Source organism: Epinephelus lanceolatus, chromosome 17 (genome assembly GCF_041903045.1).
Source record: "Epinephelus lanceolatus isolate andai-2023 chromosome 17, ASM4190304v1, whole genome shotgun sequence".
Lineage (NCBI taxonomy): Eukaryota > Metazoa > Chordata > Actinopteri > Perciformes > Serranidae > Epinephelus > Epinephelus lanceolatus.
This window is the reverse complement of record NC_135750.1, coordinates 36,071,810-36,089,743: the sequence shown is the minus strand read 5'-3', so window position 1 is coordinate 36,089,743 and position 17,934 is coordinate 36,071,810. Positions and strand designations below refer to the sequence as shown.

General features: G+C 39.6%; 1 long non-coding RNA gene across 1 annotated transcript; it reads right to left on the bottom strand.

Moving 5' to 3' along the window:
• Positions 1-13,393: 13,393 nt before the first annotated feature.
• On the bottom strand, positions 13,394-17,522 carry LOC117248614 (uncharacterized). Its single transcript, XR_013487837.1, has 4 exons — positions 17,355-17,522; positions 17,154-17,265; positions 14,321-14,465; positions 13,394-13,975 (listed from the first exon to the last, which is right to left on the bottom strand). It is a non-coding gene; the product is annotated as an uncharacterized LOC117248614 (long non-coding RNA).
• Between the last annotated feature and the right edge of the window lie 412 nt (positions 17,523-17,934).

Below are 17,934 nucleotides of genomic sequence, written 5' to 3'. Positions count from 1 at the left end.
GTCTTCCCACAAAGATGACAAAATAAAATGCAAATGAGTGTGTTTCTACTTGCTAGTATTATGCAAATACAGCATGCGTACGTGACAAGATTACATAACTAAATGAGCACCAGGGACTTTGGTGCTGCTTCCCAACTAAGACAGCATTTATATTATTTTGATGAATGAATTTCTGACCTTTGTCTACATCAGTTGTGGTTAGTAATGTGTTACATATACTTTGTTATCTTTTTTTTTCCCAATAAATTGTACTTAAGGGTAGCTACATATTTTGCAGGATACTTTTTACTTTTACTCAAGAACATTTGTGGTAAGATATATGCAATATATCACATTGGTCTACACACTTCTTGCACACTTTTATCAATGTAGTTTGCTATAAATCGTTTTTGTATTCAGCTCAACTCACGTATGACAGCAATTGTCTGACAGCAAGTGATAAAATCATAGCTGATCCCCATGTTCAACTGGCAGATGTGCAGGTTTGTTTGTGTCCTACACCACTGGGCCAACTTCTTAGTTCTTAACCAGGCTAGTGCCATGTCAGCCCACCACTTGGGTTCAGATATATTTCAAATATAAAATATCTCTGCACTTATTGGATGGATTGCCATGAAATTAGGTAAAGACATTCATGTTCTCCACAGGATGAGTTTTACTCAGTTTGGTGATGCCCTGACATTTCATCCAACATCATCATCAGATGAAAGCCATCTCAAAGGGATCAAGAGCCCATCAAAAATTTGTAATGATAGATAGATAGATAGATAGATAGATAGATAGATAGATAGATAGATAGATAGAACGATCGAAAGAACGTTATTCATCTCCGAAGGGAAATTCAACTGTCCAGTAGCTCATAAAAAGCAACAACCACACTTCCCCTCATCAACAGCAACACAGTGATATTAAAATAAATAGACATAAAATAAAATAAGATAAGTGCATAAACAGAAATTAAAAATTAAATTAAAATTGCCCATTCCACAGTCCAGTCCAGTTGTGGCTATTGTGATGTGCGCACCGACAGCGGCAGCTACTCCTCTGTTGCTCCAGGAGGCTGTGGAAAGTGTATCTGCTATTGTCCATTATAGCTTTTAGTTTGGTCAATGTGCCCCTCTACACCACAGTTGTTAGTGGGTCAGCCAGCTTTTTTAACCCGCTTGTCCAAGCATGTGGTGATTTTGTCCATCAAGCTGCTTCCCCAACACACTGCAGCGTAGAAGAGTGCACTGGCCACCACTGTGTGATAGAACATGATCAACATCTCCACACACATCTAAGGACCTCTGTCTGTGGGAAGAACAGGCTCTGCCCCGTCCTGTAGAGGGCGTCAGTGTTAGAAAACCAGTCCAGTTTATAATCCAAGAGGACCCCCAGACATCTGTAGGTGTGTACCACTTCAATGTCCTCCCCCTGTATGGAGACTGGCGGGTAGAGTACAGGTACGGTAAATAATGTTATTTTCATTTCAGTTCATTTAGCCTACTTTAGTTTACGTTTGAGCAAATCTGCACCATTGAAACTGTGTTGAATATATACATTGCCCTCTAGAAGCACTTTTCCCCCCCCTGTAGAGGGCCAAGGAAAGGCTTCAGGTTGTCTGAGTTGGTAGTATGATTTAGTACTAGCAAGCCTCTTGTTTGGGTGTGAATTTGGTGCCTCTACCTCTAAAAATGACTGAACAGCACCCCTTAATGCACTCGAAAATAAGCCGTGAGGCCTTCCATTGGATAACATGGCAACTTGGAAGTACATTTCAATCAATCAATCAATCCATCAATCAATCAATCAATCAATAAAGAGTCCGAACGAAAGGTCGTACAGAGCTGAACCAACAGACCACATCGGACCATAGGAGCATCTGCCTGATGTTTTTCTTGAATAACGTCCTTGAGTGTGGTCAGAGAGCATTGGGGCTGGCTAGGGTTAGGATTAGGCAAGTAGTTGTCAGGGTTATTAGTCAGTCTCCAGGAAACGAATGTAAGCCTAAAATAGTGTGATTTCTAGAAAAGTGACGTGGCATGGACAATTCCAGTCGCTTGTCTGTCAGCTCCACTAAATTTAGGCTCTTATGTCTATTTTGCAAGTCTCGGTGGTGCTTTTTGTGAATGGTGCTGGTCGGTGGTGGGGTGTGACTGCGGGTCATCATCAGGATGAGGAAATCAACTCACCATCAAACTCTCCTAGCGGCTAGCTAGCCAGGTCTCGGTTTTCAAATGCAAAAGTCAGTAAATATCAAGAAAAAGATGGAGAAGATGGGCACCAGCTGAACTGGCATCCTGGTAGCTACTGTACAAGCATTGAACATAAACTGGATGACCATCAGTTTTCAACAGGATATCAGGAACTGTAATATGCTTTGATTCATGGAAAAATCCTGGGCGGCGCCAATCAACCAGGTGACTCTTTTCTATATGCAGAAGACTCTGGCAAAATAAGGAGACCTGTGCTTTATGGTGAAAAAGGACTGGTGTGACGTGGACATGAGAGGTGTTGTCCTGGTCGTGCTGAGGAGAACTGTATCTGCTCAGACATGGCTGTAGTACGGCGCTGCCCATGTCCGGGAGGCGCAACTGTATAGCTTTCTTGTCAGAGTCAGGATGTGTGAACAGTTAAATCATTCCACAGCCAGAAACCATGAATTATGAAAACAATCCAAAAACATGGACAATGTTAAAGCAGCAGCCAACAATTCAAGAAGATGTAAAAAAGGATTAAATTACAGAGTACAAGGTAAAGCAGATGATGGGATCAGTTTTCACTGGAGCTGTATGTTTTATAATTCCATGTGACAAATAAATGATTGATTGATTGATTGATTGATTGATGTAATTTCCCTAAAAGTGACCTAAGTAAATATGTGTGTGTGTGTGTGTGTGTGTGTGTGTGTGTGTGTGTGTGTGTGTATGTGTGTGTCCACATAATTTGTTCAGCAGTGGAGTAAAAAACCTCAGATGGACCTATATTAGAGTACCATTATGAGCAGTGTGGATGAGTGTTTGCACACACACACACACACACACACACACTCCTCCACAGAGCAAACTCTATTAGCAAGCATCTTCCCTCAGGGCTGACACTGACTTCTCCTATCAGACTCCACTGTCCTCCAGAGGAGACACACACACATACACAGACACACACTGCCATGGACATGACAAACAGACACACACTGCCATGGACATGACAAACAGACACACATAGCTTAAGCAGGACTGTGTGTATTTCTGTCTGAGAGAAAAAAGAAAAGGGACTTAATAAGAAACCACAGAGACAACAATAGGCAAAGGGGACTTTACAGCAAGTCACAGTGCAGATTATTTTTCATACATGTTTCATACATTGAAATCACTGTTAGCATTTCCAACAGTTTGATGCTCTACAATGAGCACATTGCTTTCAAATTGGGCAGTTTCAACCAAAACCACACAGGATTTATATATGTGAGAGATAGAGACAAAAAGACAGAATGAGAGAAAATGAGGGACTTCCAACATAATCTATGTGTAACATTACACACACACACCAACCTTCTATTTAGATTCTCTCTTCCAATCAGTATTCCAGATACATCTTAGCCACATCAGATACATACAAGTACATGCATTCCTCATTATATTCTGTTAAGTGAACGTTATCTGGATTTTCTTCTTTTTGGGTAAAAATATCTTCAAGAATTAAAATACTCCACTACACACTTGTAATAAGGGGTATTGCTGGTATTACAGTTTCTTAAAATTGCAACTATTTTCTCTACAAGAACATCAGCTTTCTTCCAGGTTTGTGCCACAAAACAATTCCTCAGATTTCCTGCCAAATCCAGCCGGATGGCACATTAAGTAAAATGCAGCATTGAGGCTTCTAATCCTCTTGCCTTTAGTGTTGTTTATCACTGGTTATTAAAACAACATCACAGAGTTAATGTGAAAATGATACATTGATGCTAAAGAGCTACATACAATCCTTTCAACCACCGATACGCATCAGAAAAGTCAAACAGTGAGTGTGAACAGAAGGTAAAAGACAGTCATGGATATATTTCTATTGTTGCTGGGTTAAGCTGAAAATACACCAGTGCCTCCATGGTGCAGTGCATCAAATGCTGCCCCTAGTGCACACAGGACACGTGCTGCAGCACATCAACAGAAGACCACATCTTATTACCACTTTTACTAAAATACGTATGTACTGTACTTCTTTCATTGATATTAAAGAGGTGTTCTCTTGGGAGAGAAGCTGGTAAATAGGAGAATCTTGAAGTAATGGAGTAGACAACCAAGAGTTAGTGTTCCTACTTGAAAGAAAGGCTTTACCTTTTATGAAAAGTTATGTGACTTTCTTTCTGAGCATATAGAAATAACAGAAAACACTGCAACTACATAAGTTAATAAGTAAATTACATAAGATAAAAGAAGGAAAAGAAAACAGCATGCCTGTATGTAAATATTGTATGGAGAATAAAGTAAAGATGATAGATAAAGACAGATGGTGAGTGGTTGCCTTCTAACATCCAGTCTTTGCCTTTATGTATTAGGTTTTCACAAATCTCAAGCTTATCACTTAGACAGAGTGTGGACACCTAACGCAGGCCCAACAGGACCTGACGGGACCTGATATAATGTTAAGGTTCGGGTCAGGTTCGGCCTTCTTAACATGATACTTCAAGTTCTTTTTAGTGAAAATATGGTGTAAAAATGAAATGATGGACCTACTTTCTGTGTTGAGCTATTTCTTGCTCAGTGTTAGGGTTTGTTTTCAATGTGGCAATGCATAAATGCCACACAGTGCTCAGTGGTTCAGCTAACAATAACTGTGTTAGGCTTGGGTTGGTTTGGATATGAAAAATAGAATGCCGGTTAGGCTCAAGTCAGGCTTGGTTACTACTCTTTTGGAAAGGGCAGTTTTTGTAATCAATTTTTCTTCTGCCCATCAGGGTCAGACAGCAATATGGGGCCCAAGCCACACTCCATAGGCAGCAGTGGTTCAGGAGCTAGAGCAGGTGCCTACAAATCAGAAGGTCAGAGGTCCGATCCCTGGCCCCTGCAGTAATTAAGACATTCAGTCATTTTCATAACTCTCATTCTGTTGGGGGTCGTGGGGTGCTGGAGCCTATCCCAGCCGACACTGGGTGAGAGGTGGACAGGTTACCAGACTATCACAGAACTGACACATACAGACCATTCACACTCACATTCACACTCACCCTGGGCTTGGGTGGCCTGCCCAGGTACATACAATCTGAATTCAGAAGAAACAGAGCCACAGGAAGCCGGGTTGGTCCAGAATCAGACCCCTTTTGGTGTTTGTGCTGGCTGAATTGGAGTTGCTACAGCTGTGTCCAGATGATTTTGTCAGATGTCTTTGCTCATATCAGCCATAATATATCCCATAGTGCTTATGCTCTACCTCCAAGGCTATTCAAAGGAGGCTGGGGAATGCTCTATGATTCCATGGGAGCTATGGGGTAAGATACATGCATTATGTACCTGGAGCTGAGATGTTACAGGGTTACAGCAGACGGCGCTATGAATAAAGGGATAGTGTCCGCTCAGGTGCTATTTGGGTGCTTTTTTTTTTTTTTTGCCATTTTAGGTGGGCTGAACCTGACAGAACTTTTTGAGTACACTAGCCTGATGGTGGCCGATAAAACATGTTTACATTAAAAGCATTTGTTTTTGGTCTTTTATTATGGGTCTTTTCAGAAATCGCAGAATTGTAATTCTCACCCATATCTTTTCAAATATGTTTCTGACTGTGAACGCCTCAGTGAAACAGGTCAATCATCCCCATGTGCGCCAGTGCGCCAGCTATTGAGCCTTGCAGGAAGTGCAGACCAGATTTTAGCATGCAGGTGTTGTGCCCCACTGACATAATGCAATATGATTACATGACTTCTCCTCTTTTCAACCTCCTTGTCTACCTCCTATGGCTCAGGATATATTGAGCAGTGGTTCATTAATCAGAAGGTCAGTGTACATGTCAAGTGTCCTTAGGCAAATTACTGAACCCAAAATTGCTCTTGATGGCTGTACCATTGGTGTGTGATTGTATGTGTGACTGGTCATTGCGCCTGATGAGCGAGTGAAAACTTGAGCTTGAGTATAAATGTGTGTGGGTGAACGTTCTAGAGTGCTTTGAGTGGTCTCTAAGACAAGGAAAGAGCTGTATAAAGGCAGTCCATTTATGGTGCATAGTAGCACATACTCTAAGTACCAGGTTTTAAGTCTCTGTGTTCAAAAATGAGTCTAAATCATGTTAGGTTTGAATTATGTCAAAGATAAAATCAGATTCTAAAAATGTTCCTTTTCTCCATAGGGAGTTAATAGGCATGTAAAAGGGTAGATGGGTGAGTAAGTCCTTATTAAGTGTGAGTCATACGGTCACACTCTTCTACCTTTACTCCAGCCTTCCATAAAAGTGTGTGAAGTGGGCCTGGCTTCCCGCTATAGAAACGGTTGCTGTGGTGACTGAGCGTGTCCTTTGAGTGGATGACGGTCTTGTGATGAGGAACAGCCATACGCCGCTCTGGTTCAAGGTTACTTTCTGTTCCTTTAGAGAAACCTGCTGTGCAGCAGTAGCTGAACAGAGTTTCATGAGCCCTCTACAGATGCTGTGGATCTTTATCAATGACTCATACTGTACATGATAGGAGAAGACAACTCAATAACCCCAGCCTGCACTCACACACTCAACGCGCCAACACTGATGATGGTGATTACAGTCAATGAGATGCAGCCCATGGTACAGTATGGAGAACATATAAAAGTCTGATGGAGCCCTCTGGATTATGCCATTACATACAGACACATACAGTATTAGCCGACAATTACATGAATACTTTTTGTCATTGACTCTCCTATGCAGAGATTTTGATATCAATGGGGTATTCAATCAGCTTTTCGTATTAAGATCAGTTTTCGAGTAATTGGGACGACAGTTTGGCCTGTCAGAACAGTTGTGTAATGTCCTCTGTGGCCCTAGAGGAAGCACTCTTGATAGGGGTCATTTCTGCAAATCCTTAAAGGGGTATTTCAGCAGTTAAGTATTGCTATTTTGTAAAGTTGGAGACTTTGACAGATTTTAAAATCAAAGCAGCAGAGGACAATATATATATATTTTTTTAGCACCTTCCATTAGACCCTCTTGCTGGCCAACGTCCTTGAAACTCCACACCACCAGTCTATAACAGGCTCTCTGTAAAAGATTTAAAATCTCAGCTGAGGTAACTCCCCATGACATCATCACAGTTATTTTGTTGACATACTGTACCTCCATACTGTATCTCCTCCAGAGTCATAAAAGAACAAAAACATTACACATTTTTTTTTATTTGCACATCAATGCCAGTGTTAAACAAAACAAATATCCCTGGTCAGTTTGTGATTTTAACCTTGTTGCCATACATGGTCATTACTTAAGACCAGTGTTGGGCAAGTTACTCTTAAAATGCAATACATTATATAGGCTATTGCTAGTTACCTTTATTCGACAGTCATGTTACTTTACAACATTAATCTCTGTGTAGAGTAATAGGGTACTTATTACACTACTTTTGAGTTACTTTCACCAAAATGACCACAGAGGAACTAATGTTCATTTTAAACAGATGAGGGTCATACATCATGTACAATAAACAAATTTTGAGGTTAGCAAAACAAATGGGACGGCATGTGAGTCAGTCACCCACCAATAGGTTCCCCGTGCGCCCGTCAGCTACAGCAGCACTGGAGAGGGTTATGCATAAGAACGGGACAATGTGCCGGCGTTACTCTGCAGTTGTAGGGGATGGGAGTGGAAACACATCCAACATATACTAACCTCACCCAGATGTGCTGATCATCGAGAAAAAGGAAAAAGCAAACCGGAGGCCAGCTCCTTATCCCCATTGCTTTCAGGCAGCATTAGGATGCAAAAGCAGAACAGAAACATTGTAGACATGCAAGTATATTCATTGAAACACACTGAACATGATAACGCACAGTCCCAGATGTGCTGATCAGCCTTCTATAATGTAGTCTGTATTGACATGACACTAAACAACAGTTTATTTTGGGTGTTAATGCATTACGTGACATTGTAAAAGTAATTATTTTACCTCAAATCCTGTTGGTAAGGCATTATTCTGCTTTGTTATTGCTAAATAGTAATATATTACTGTAACACATTGCCCATAATACTGCTTAAGACTTAATTGTTTTTTAAACTTCTTTTTGGGGCATTTTTCTGCACTTATTACAGACAGTAGAAAGAGCACATGAAAAATGAAATGAAATGATTTTTTTTTTTTTTTTTTGGAAATTCAGTTAATCCATTAAACTTAACTTTAATAATAGTTCTTCACCTAACTAGTAAAATCTTTGTGCTGCCCTGCTCTGAGCATTACTAAACTGATATAAATATTATCACAGACTTGTTCACATAGTTCTGTTTTGGCTGTATCTCTGTACAGTAGACTGTGTAATATTTGGAGACAGTTCCACTAAACAAATAAATAATGCTTGTGACAGTTGTATAGGAAATATGATGATGTCAAATTATTGATTATTCTAGAGTACTTCACAGAGGTGACAGGGCCTTCGCAGTTAGAGCTCCACAACTTTGGAATGACCTAGCTGAGGAGATCAGGGCTGCAAACTCAGTCACATCCTTAAAATCACATCTGAAAACCTACTTGTTTAAAACTGCCGTTCAGTGATTTTAACTGCCTTATTATTATGTGTTTTACTTTGTTTTGGGTATTCTGTTTTTATTACTTTTATCTTGTTTCATTTGCTTTGTCTCCTATGTAACTGTGTTTTGGAAGGTGCTATATAAATAAAGTTTAATAATGCACCATCAGCACCATCTAGTGTTACATATCAGACATCACATGCCACAGAGCCCAGTAGTGCTGGAATTCATCAGTGACGTTTTAAGTACAGTTATTTATAGTCATGTTGACTATGTTGACATGTTGACTTAAAAGCTCCACAGATCATCTGTCTCATTTATATTATTTTTGTGTTGATTGACTACTTTATGTGTTTGCTTCACTTTTAAAGATTCTTTATATTACCAATTTTTTCAACAAATATATATGTCTTTTGACATTACCAGAATCAGAAAGTGGTTTATTGCCAAGTAGGTTTTCACACCACAGGAATTTGCCTTGGTATTTTGGTCTAATTTCACAATAGAGAAATGAAAAGAAAAAGTACTCTAAAAGTCATGAATAATAACTATATAATTAAAATAATTTACAGTAAAATATGTATGTCTGTTTAAAATTTCAATAGCTGTGCCGTGTTTAAAACAAAAAGGATGGAATGTACAAAATACTGAAAAAAGAATACACAAATGTTCACAATGTGAAGAGTATGTGCAATGTGCAAACATAAAAACCCAAGATTAGCAAAAAATGCACTGTCATGTAATGCACTGAGTTAGTTTAGATTTTTAAACAGCATATATACAAATCAGAAGGTGGCCAAAAAAGAGAGAAAAACCCTTCATATTCATTTCCCTCACTTTCTTCCTACTTCTTTCTTTTAACATACACCAAAATAATGTATATTAAAAAAATCAACAACATTGACATCTATAATATAAAATAGGAAGTGAAATATATAACAGAGCCTATATAGTCCACCTACGGTTAAGTTAAATTTCGTTAGGTTTATCATCACATTTCCATTTAAACATAACCCAATACTAAATTCATGAGGAGATTCTCAACATCAGAAAATCTTAAATAAAGTCTGAATGGTTTCCAAATTTCTTCATAAAGACGTTTAGGCTACCTGTTGAAGTGCATCCTATCTTTTTCCAGTCCCATATAATTTTTCTAAATTGTCAAAGCAAGATATCAGTATTTCATATATAACTTTTTTCTAGTTTTGAGCGAGTAGCTTTGCTTGTAATTCACGTATTTTTATGAATGTATACCCTTACTATCAAAATAAGATCCAGTCAAAGTCCAAGTTGGAAAAAAACCCAAACAAAAAACCCCTTGGTTCTAAAGGCATGTTTACAATCCTGATTTTTGCGAACATATTAATGCTACAGTTTACTTTATTAAGAATAAAGGGTTTTCAAATGTTTATTTTTTAAGTTGTGATGATTTGCTGAATTTCAATAGTTAATCACGATTAACCATATTTTTAATCCCATATTCAAAATTCCTTTATTTTACATTTCAAAACAGTTTGGAAGTCCATATTAACATGGTTAAGCTATTCTTGCCAGGGTGTCCTGATTGTGAATCAAAAAATATAGAGAAATGTACTTTGTGACCTTGACCTGATTGGAACGGCACCCAGTCTGGCTTCTCCAATCCAGAGGGTGCAGCCAGAATCTAAACATGACTGGCCAGCCTAATTGTCCTAGCTGGTACTTTTCCCCCTCCATTTGTTATTGTTTCAAGTGATACTGCCAATTATTGAATCAGCATTTGGTCAAAACTATTTCTGAGGTACTTGTTGAGCTACCTCGGAGACTGGGGAATGGGTAGATTTAAGAACTGACCAAGCACACACACAGCATAATTTCCTTTGTTTTAGACACTGGGTACAAGGGTACTGTTTTATCTGTATTTTTGTTTTCCATGAAGTATTTTAGGATAGTTAGGTTTGTATTTTCGCCTTTGGTTTTGTTCAGGTAAGATTAATGACCCATATTGTAAGCGCCTTCTGTCTGTACCCTGCATTTATTTTGTCTGTATTTGTGCATGTTCTCTGACAGATTACGGACACAAATGAAATGGAGGAGTACCACCAGAGATCTTGGGGGCAGTGCAGCGTAGTTCAAGCGAGATACTACTGAGGGAGATTACAAATAAATTCAAATAATGGTGGAATATAAAGAATAATTCATTCCTAACTGCTTATCCTGTTAGAGGTCGCAGGGGGGGTTGGGGCCTATTGCAGCTTACATCGGGCGAGAGGCGGGGTACACCCTGGACAGGTCACCAGACTATCACAAGGCTGACATATAGAGAACCATTCATGCTCACATTCATAAAAATTCAGTCACCAATTAACCTGCATGTCTTTGGACTGTGGAAGGAAGCTGGAGCACCTGGAGAAAACCTACACTGAGACGGGGAGAACATGAAAACTCCATACACCCCAAAAATTAGTAATATAAAATAAATAATATTAAGAATATGAAAAGAAGACATTAAAAAAATTAAAATATAGTGAAATTAGTGAAAAGAATTCTCCATCCACATGTCAGGATATATATAATGAGCGCACAGACCACCACTACACCTCTACAATGCTGTTTCCATGAAAAGGTACAGTACAGGCCGAAAGTTTGGACACACCTTCTCATTCAATGCGTTTTCTTTATTTTCATGACTATTTACATTGTAGATTCTCACTGAAGGCATCAAAACTATGAATGAACACATGTGGAGTTATGTACTTAACAAAAAAAGGTGAAATAACTGAAAACATGTTTTATATTCTAGTTTCTTCAAAATAGCCACCCTTTGCTCTGATTACTGCTTTGCACACTCTTGGCATTCTCTCCATGAGCTTCAAGAGGTAGTCACCTGAAATGGTTTTCCAACAGTCTTGAAGGAGTTCCCAGAGGTGTTTAGCACTTGTTGGCCCCTTTGCCTTCACTCTGCGGTCCAGCTCACCCCAAACCATCTCGATTGGGTTCAGGTCCGGTGACTGTGGAGGCCAGGTCATCTGCCGCAGCACTCCATCACTCTCCTTCTTGGTCAAATAGCCCTTACACAGCCTGGAGGTGTGTTTGGGGTCATTGTCCTGTTGAAAAATAAATGATCGTCCAACTAAACGCAAACCGGATGGGATGGCATGTCGCTGCAGGATGCTGTGGTAGCCATGCTGGTTCAGTGTGCCTTCAATTTTGAATAAATCCCCAACAGTGTCACCAGCAAAACACCCCCACACCATCACACCTCCTCCTCCATGCTTCACAGTGGGAACCAGGCATGTGGAATCCATCCGTTCACCTTTTCTGCGTCTCACAAAGACACGGCGGTTGGAACCAAAGATCTCAAATTTGGACTCATCAGACCAAAGCACAGATTTCCACTGGTCTAATGTCCATTCCTTGTGTTTCTTGGCCCAAACAAATCTCTTCTGCTTGTTGCCTCTCCTTAGCAGTGGTTTCCTAGCAGCTATTTGACCATGAAGGCCTGATTGGCGCAGTCTCCTCTTAACAGTTGTTCTAGAGATGGGTCTGCTGCTAGAACTCTGTGTGGCATTCATCTGGTCTCTGATCTGAGCTGCTGTTAACTTGCCATTTCTGAGGCTGGTGACTCGGATGAACTTATCCTCAGAAGCAGAGGTGACTCTTGGTCTTCCTTTCCTGGGTCGGTCCTCATGTGTGCCAGTTTCGTTGTAGCGCTTGATGGTTTTTGCGACTCCACTTGGGGACACATTTAAAGTTTTTGCAATTTTCCGGACTGACTGACCTTCATTTCTTAAAGTAATGATGGCCACTCGTTTTTTTCTTAGTTAGCTGATTGGTTCTTGCCATAATATGAATTTTAACAGTTGTCCAATAGGGCTGTCGGCTGTGTATTAACCTGACTTCTGCACAACACAACTGATGGTCCCAACCCCATTGATAAAGCAAGAAATTCCACTAATTAACCCTGATAAGGCACACCTGTGAAGTGGAAACCATTTCAGGTGACTACCTCTTGAAGCTCATGGAGAGAATGCCAAGAGTGTGCAAAGCAGTAATCAGAGCAAAGGGTGGCTATTTTGAAGAAACTAGAATATAAAACATATTTTCAGTTATTTCACCTTTTTTTGTTAAGTACATAACTCCACGTGTTCATTCATAGTTTTGATGCCTTCAGTGAGAATCTACAATGTAAATAGTCATGAAAATAAAAAAAAACGCATTGAATGAGAAGGTGTGTCCAAACTTTTGGCCTGTACTGTACATTATTACGACCTCCTTCACTGTCGTTTCGTTTGTGGTGTGAAACTTTTGACTCTTTTTGACTTTTTATGACCTCTTGTGCCATCTATTGGCTATATCTATGCCATCATAAAGAACGCATGGAAGTATGAGGGCAGTGACTTTTACAATGTTTGAAACCAATGCATCTATTTTCAAACGTAAAAGAAGCATAAATGAGCCTTAAGAGTCACCAAAAAAAATCTGGTTTTATGTTGCTTCCTTTTCCCTTTATGAGCTGGGTCATAATACTACAAATCACCTGTTTAGTCCATATTCGTCATGTGAGGAGGTGACACCCTGTCGCACAGTAACAATTTTGTGTAATGGGAGATGTGCCGTTCTTGTACTTTTAGCTTTTAGCTTGTACCTTTGGCAGGGGTGATCTGAAGTCAATTTTCTATTCATTAGCGAGAGAGAGGTAGGAATAGCTTGTGGCATTAATCACACATACAAACCAAGATGAAGCTGTCAACAATTTATTGTTCAGGGCAGGGACACGGGTTGTTTTTTGATTTACAGCAGATATGTTCAGAGCAAGAAGCATTATCACATGACAAAAATATTATCACTCATCAGCAAAAGCGGGAGGAGCTGCTGGTAAACACCAAGAACATTCCCCAAACCAGTTTCCAGCATGCAACAGAAGCATGCAGGAATGTTTGTCTGCTGGCTACCTACTATATGTCTGTTCATTTCAGCAGGACCGCAATAAGGTAGTATACAGAATATGTTAATGCAATAAGTGTGTAAAGTGAGTATGATACTATCACATCTTCTTGGCTTTCTACCACAAAAGTGAAACAGTTAATATCTTAATTTAAAGAATAAGTCCAGAGTTACTGCAGTGATTATATCATGTGCAGTTTACAGGGTTTTTTCGATCCAGATCTCACTGTAGTGTTCAACAGAGAAAAAGGAGTCATAGATAGCCACAAAATAAGTTTGGTCATCAGTACAGGTTTTCCCACCTTCACGCAAGTTGTCACAAAGTGCCCTTTTATCTTCTTGACCTCTCTCCAAGGTTGGAAAGTAATGTGAGCTCCTTTTATATGATTTGGAAACAAAGAAGAGAATGGTTTCAGAGTACATCAAATACTTTGTCAAAGTCATCATTTACTGTGAGGTCTAGACCGGCGTGTGTCATGGTCATATATACATATACATATATATATGACATATGAATTTTTCACATTTACCCTCTCTTTTACCTCTGTTTTTGTTTGTATGCATGTTGATATCGCTGGCATTTGCCAAATTGTCTGATCATTTAAATCTGCAGTAGGTAGTTTGATGTTTGTGAATTCTCAGTTACGGTGAATTCGGTGTGTGTTAAGAAAAACTCCAATATAACAATGAAGTGACAGGTAAAAGTACAGGTTCTGCTCACCTGACATAGACAGATTTAGGTCCTCTTTCTAGTCTGACTTCTGAATCACTGATTTCGGGCACTGATCCAGGAGCAACAAACCAGGATAACGCCAAAGTCTTGCCGTTAGTGACGTTGACCAACACTGGCCAGGAGTTAACATAACCTGGAAAAGGCACACATGGTACAAAATGTCAACAAGCTTATATATAAAACTGTCCTGCACTACAGGGACGCAGGCAGGTGTCTGAGTAGAGCATACAGTGATTTGTCATCTTGCCAACAGTTACAAAACTTCTGATGCTTCTTTGAGTAAAAACTCACAATTATGTCTGAAATCTTGGCCACCCTAACCTGAATGCTTCAAGCTAGAGCAAAGGTAGTAGTATCTTGTCAAACTAGACAACCTAAGACATCCAGTGGTCCAAACCATGTTGGAGGAGGTAAGTAGCACTAAAAATAGGCTATGGACTCCTTTCCCATTGCCAGTATGCCTTTCTGTGTGCCGGAAAACAGGTTAGTAAACAGTAAAAAGAAGCAAGAGGTAAGGGAAAACTTTACAATGGTTACCTCTTTTAATTTATCTCTTACTTACTCAGTCTCTCTTTCAAATTTGGTGCAGACTAATTTGGATCAATGTTTGAGCACTGCAGTGTTTGTCATGGCATGTTATTGTATCTCATCGGTTAAGGGGCCAGAATTGTGTTTCTATAAATGCTCGTCAGAGCTGGAGCCAATAAATACTAGGGGTTGGGAAGAAATTGATACAGCATAGTATCATGATATTTTGTGTGGCGATATTGTATCGATACACAGACACCAAGTATCAATCTTTTATTATATACATCACAAATTTTTTCCAATGCACCTTTTATTACATTTTACAGTACTAGAATAATAAAACCAATTGGTTTGTTGGTCAGCTAGGTGGTGCCGATGCTTTATTTCCTGGGGAGGTGAACAGAGGTCTCAGTCAGCATCATTTGGCAGAAAGTTCATCATAAACAAAGATGGAGGTACCACAGAAAAAAATTAGAAATGCAACGTTGGCATTTAAATCCAAGGCCTGGACTTATTTGGGATTTTTTAACACAGAAGGCGAGGAGGACTTTGATATGACACATGCGATTTGGAAGCAGTGTCAAATGAGAATAAATACTCTGGGAATATTACAAACTCACACGCCACCATCCAGAGAAAGCGTTAGCCACTGACGGTCAAGCTAACACTGAACCTGCTCCGGTGAAAAATCAACCAACACTGGACACACTTAGTTTGACAAAACTACCATCAAACTCTGAGAGAGCAAAGAAAATAATACAGCCCATCACCTACTTCATGTGCAAAGATCTGTGTCCATACAGCGTTGTTGAAAACAAAGGCTTTTGTTACATGCTAGAAACACTGGAACCCAGGTATGTGAATTCATCCCAATGTTTTTTTTAACCAACACAGCTGTACCAAAGTTCTACAGAGAAGTGAAGCATAAAGTTGAGGAATCTTTGAGTACAGCAGGAAGGGTGGCATTAACTTGTGACGCCTGGACTTCAAGGTCAGTGGATTCATATATGACTATAACGGCACATTATCTCACAGCGAACTGGCGACTGCTGTCTCACGTTAGCTAACTGGAGCAGTACACGAAAGTCACACTGGAGCAAACATTGCAGACCTCCTGCAAAATGCAGCACAAGAATGTTGGAACAGACAACTCTTCTAACATAGGTGTTGCCCTTCAGTTAGAAGGATACCTGCATGTGAAGTGTTTCACTCATGCGCTTAATCTGGCCTCACAGAGGACGTTAAATCTGCCAACAGTACAGTTTGTCAGGTGTATGCAGCATTTCTGACAGGTTGTATGGCGCTATTGGTCAGTCTGTCTGCTTTGCATCACATTTTTCTGCAATAAAAATGATTAAACAGTGATTACACAGTGTATCGCAATGTATTTTATCGCAATACTCGGCATATCGCAGTAATATCGTATCATGATAATATCATATGCTGAATCCCCTAGTGATTCCCAGCCCTAATAAATACACGTGACTACTGCAGTCATTTGACCTGGGTGTGATTGCCAGTTGTAATTCCCATTACATTAAAAAGCCAGATGTTAGCATTTTTTTGTGCAGCAGAGAGGGGCTTTAGGTTAATTTTTGGCATGGTAACAACTGGCATAACCATTTTTAAAGGGGCTCCTTGAACTCTCACCTCAGAATATCTTAACGAAAATGGGCTCTATGGTTGCCTAGTAAGTATATCAGTTAGTGATTCCCTAACTTTCCAAGATGACATACTTTTCAGCTAGCATACATGTATATTGTACCACAGCATAATCAGATTCCTGAAATTCAGTTTTGGCTTTTGTTTTCTTGTGCCACCTCAAGATTTTCCATGGCCCCATCTGGCTACCCCTATGAAAAACAGCTTGATTTAGACCAACACAATAAATCTTTCTCTCAATACCCAGCAATCTCACTCTGTGCCATTTTGTTCTTCTTTCAGTAATAAACCTTGCCCTTTTAATAAGACCTTGCCTTGATTTACACTTGAGCTACAGGAACAGGTGAATGCATACTTAGTTGTTTTGTTCTTACTGTTGTTTAGGGTGTGTCAGAAGGTAATTCAGTAGGTAGTTAATTACAATGGAATGAAATGTCTCAACTGATGTTTTGCTCATCTACATGATTTTGTTTATTGACGAACAACATTATAAAGTTGCGATTCTTTGACTCATTTAGGTAGTCCAAGTTTTACTTGTTTGATTATAGCACGCGCTCCTCTAGTATATCAAATTAGCTACTAGCATCACACAACCAAACTACTTTATAAGTGAAACTTTTGGCATACATACCTGTAACTTTACTCAGCCTTTCATGTGCTGCCATAAGGTCAGAGGACGTAGGGTTCTTCATCGTGGTGGAAATCCATTCAGTGTCATCAAACAAATGCTCCTCAACATCTTTCTGTGGTAAACAAAAAACATACAATTGTTTTTCTACATATACTCTATTGTGTGTGTGTGTGTGTGTGTGTGAACTGCTCTAAAACCTACAATTGATATCTTCTCAGATGTGAATTTGGGGCATGGCAGGTCATGGCAATACTCCGGAGCCGTCAAACTCTGTCCTCTGCAGAACAACACCAACAGAAGAAGAAGAAACAGTCGCAGCTCCATCCTCACAGACCAAAGTAGCTCCACAGACTCATCTGCACAAACAGTCCTGCTGATTTAAAGGGAATGATAATGACACAGTGACGTTTCCAGTTTATCAGGTCAAACAGGCATGCCCACATTGTTCTCTTCTTCATGTCACACTTGCTGCCACACTTAGTTTCACAGTTTTTTTTTTTTTTTTAAGTCAACAGATATGTTATGTATGTCTTGTCCTGAATTACTTCTCATTATGCATCAATTGTGGAAGTTGTTGGGCTATAGGGTGTAAGGTCAACAATCCTCCGTTACACTCCAGAGAGAAGTCTAAGACGTCAACAGGGATTCATCTTATCATGCTTAACTGCAAATAAGATCAAGGCCAAAATGATGTGACAAGAGCACATACTGTACTGCAGTAAGAAACAGATGTACTCGAGATATGATATGACATATATTATCAGTCTTTTAATTTGTTTTG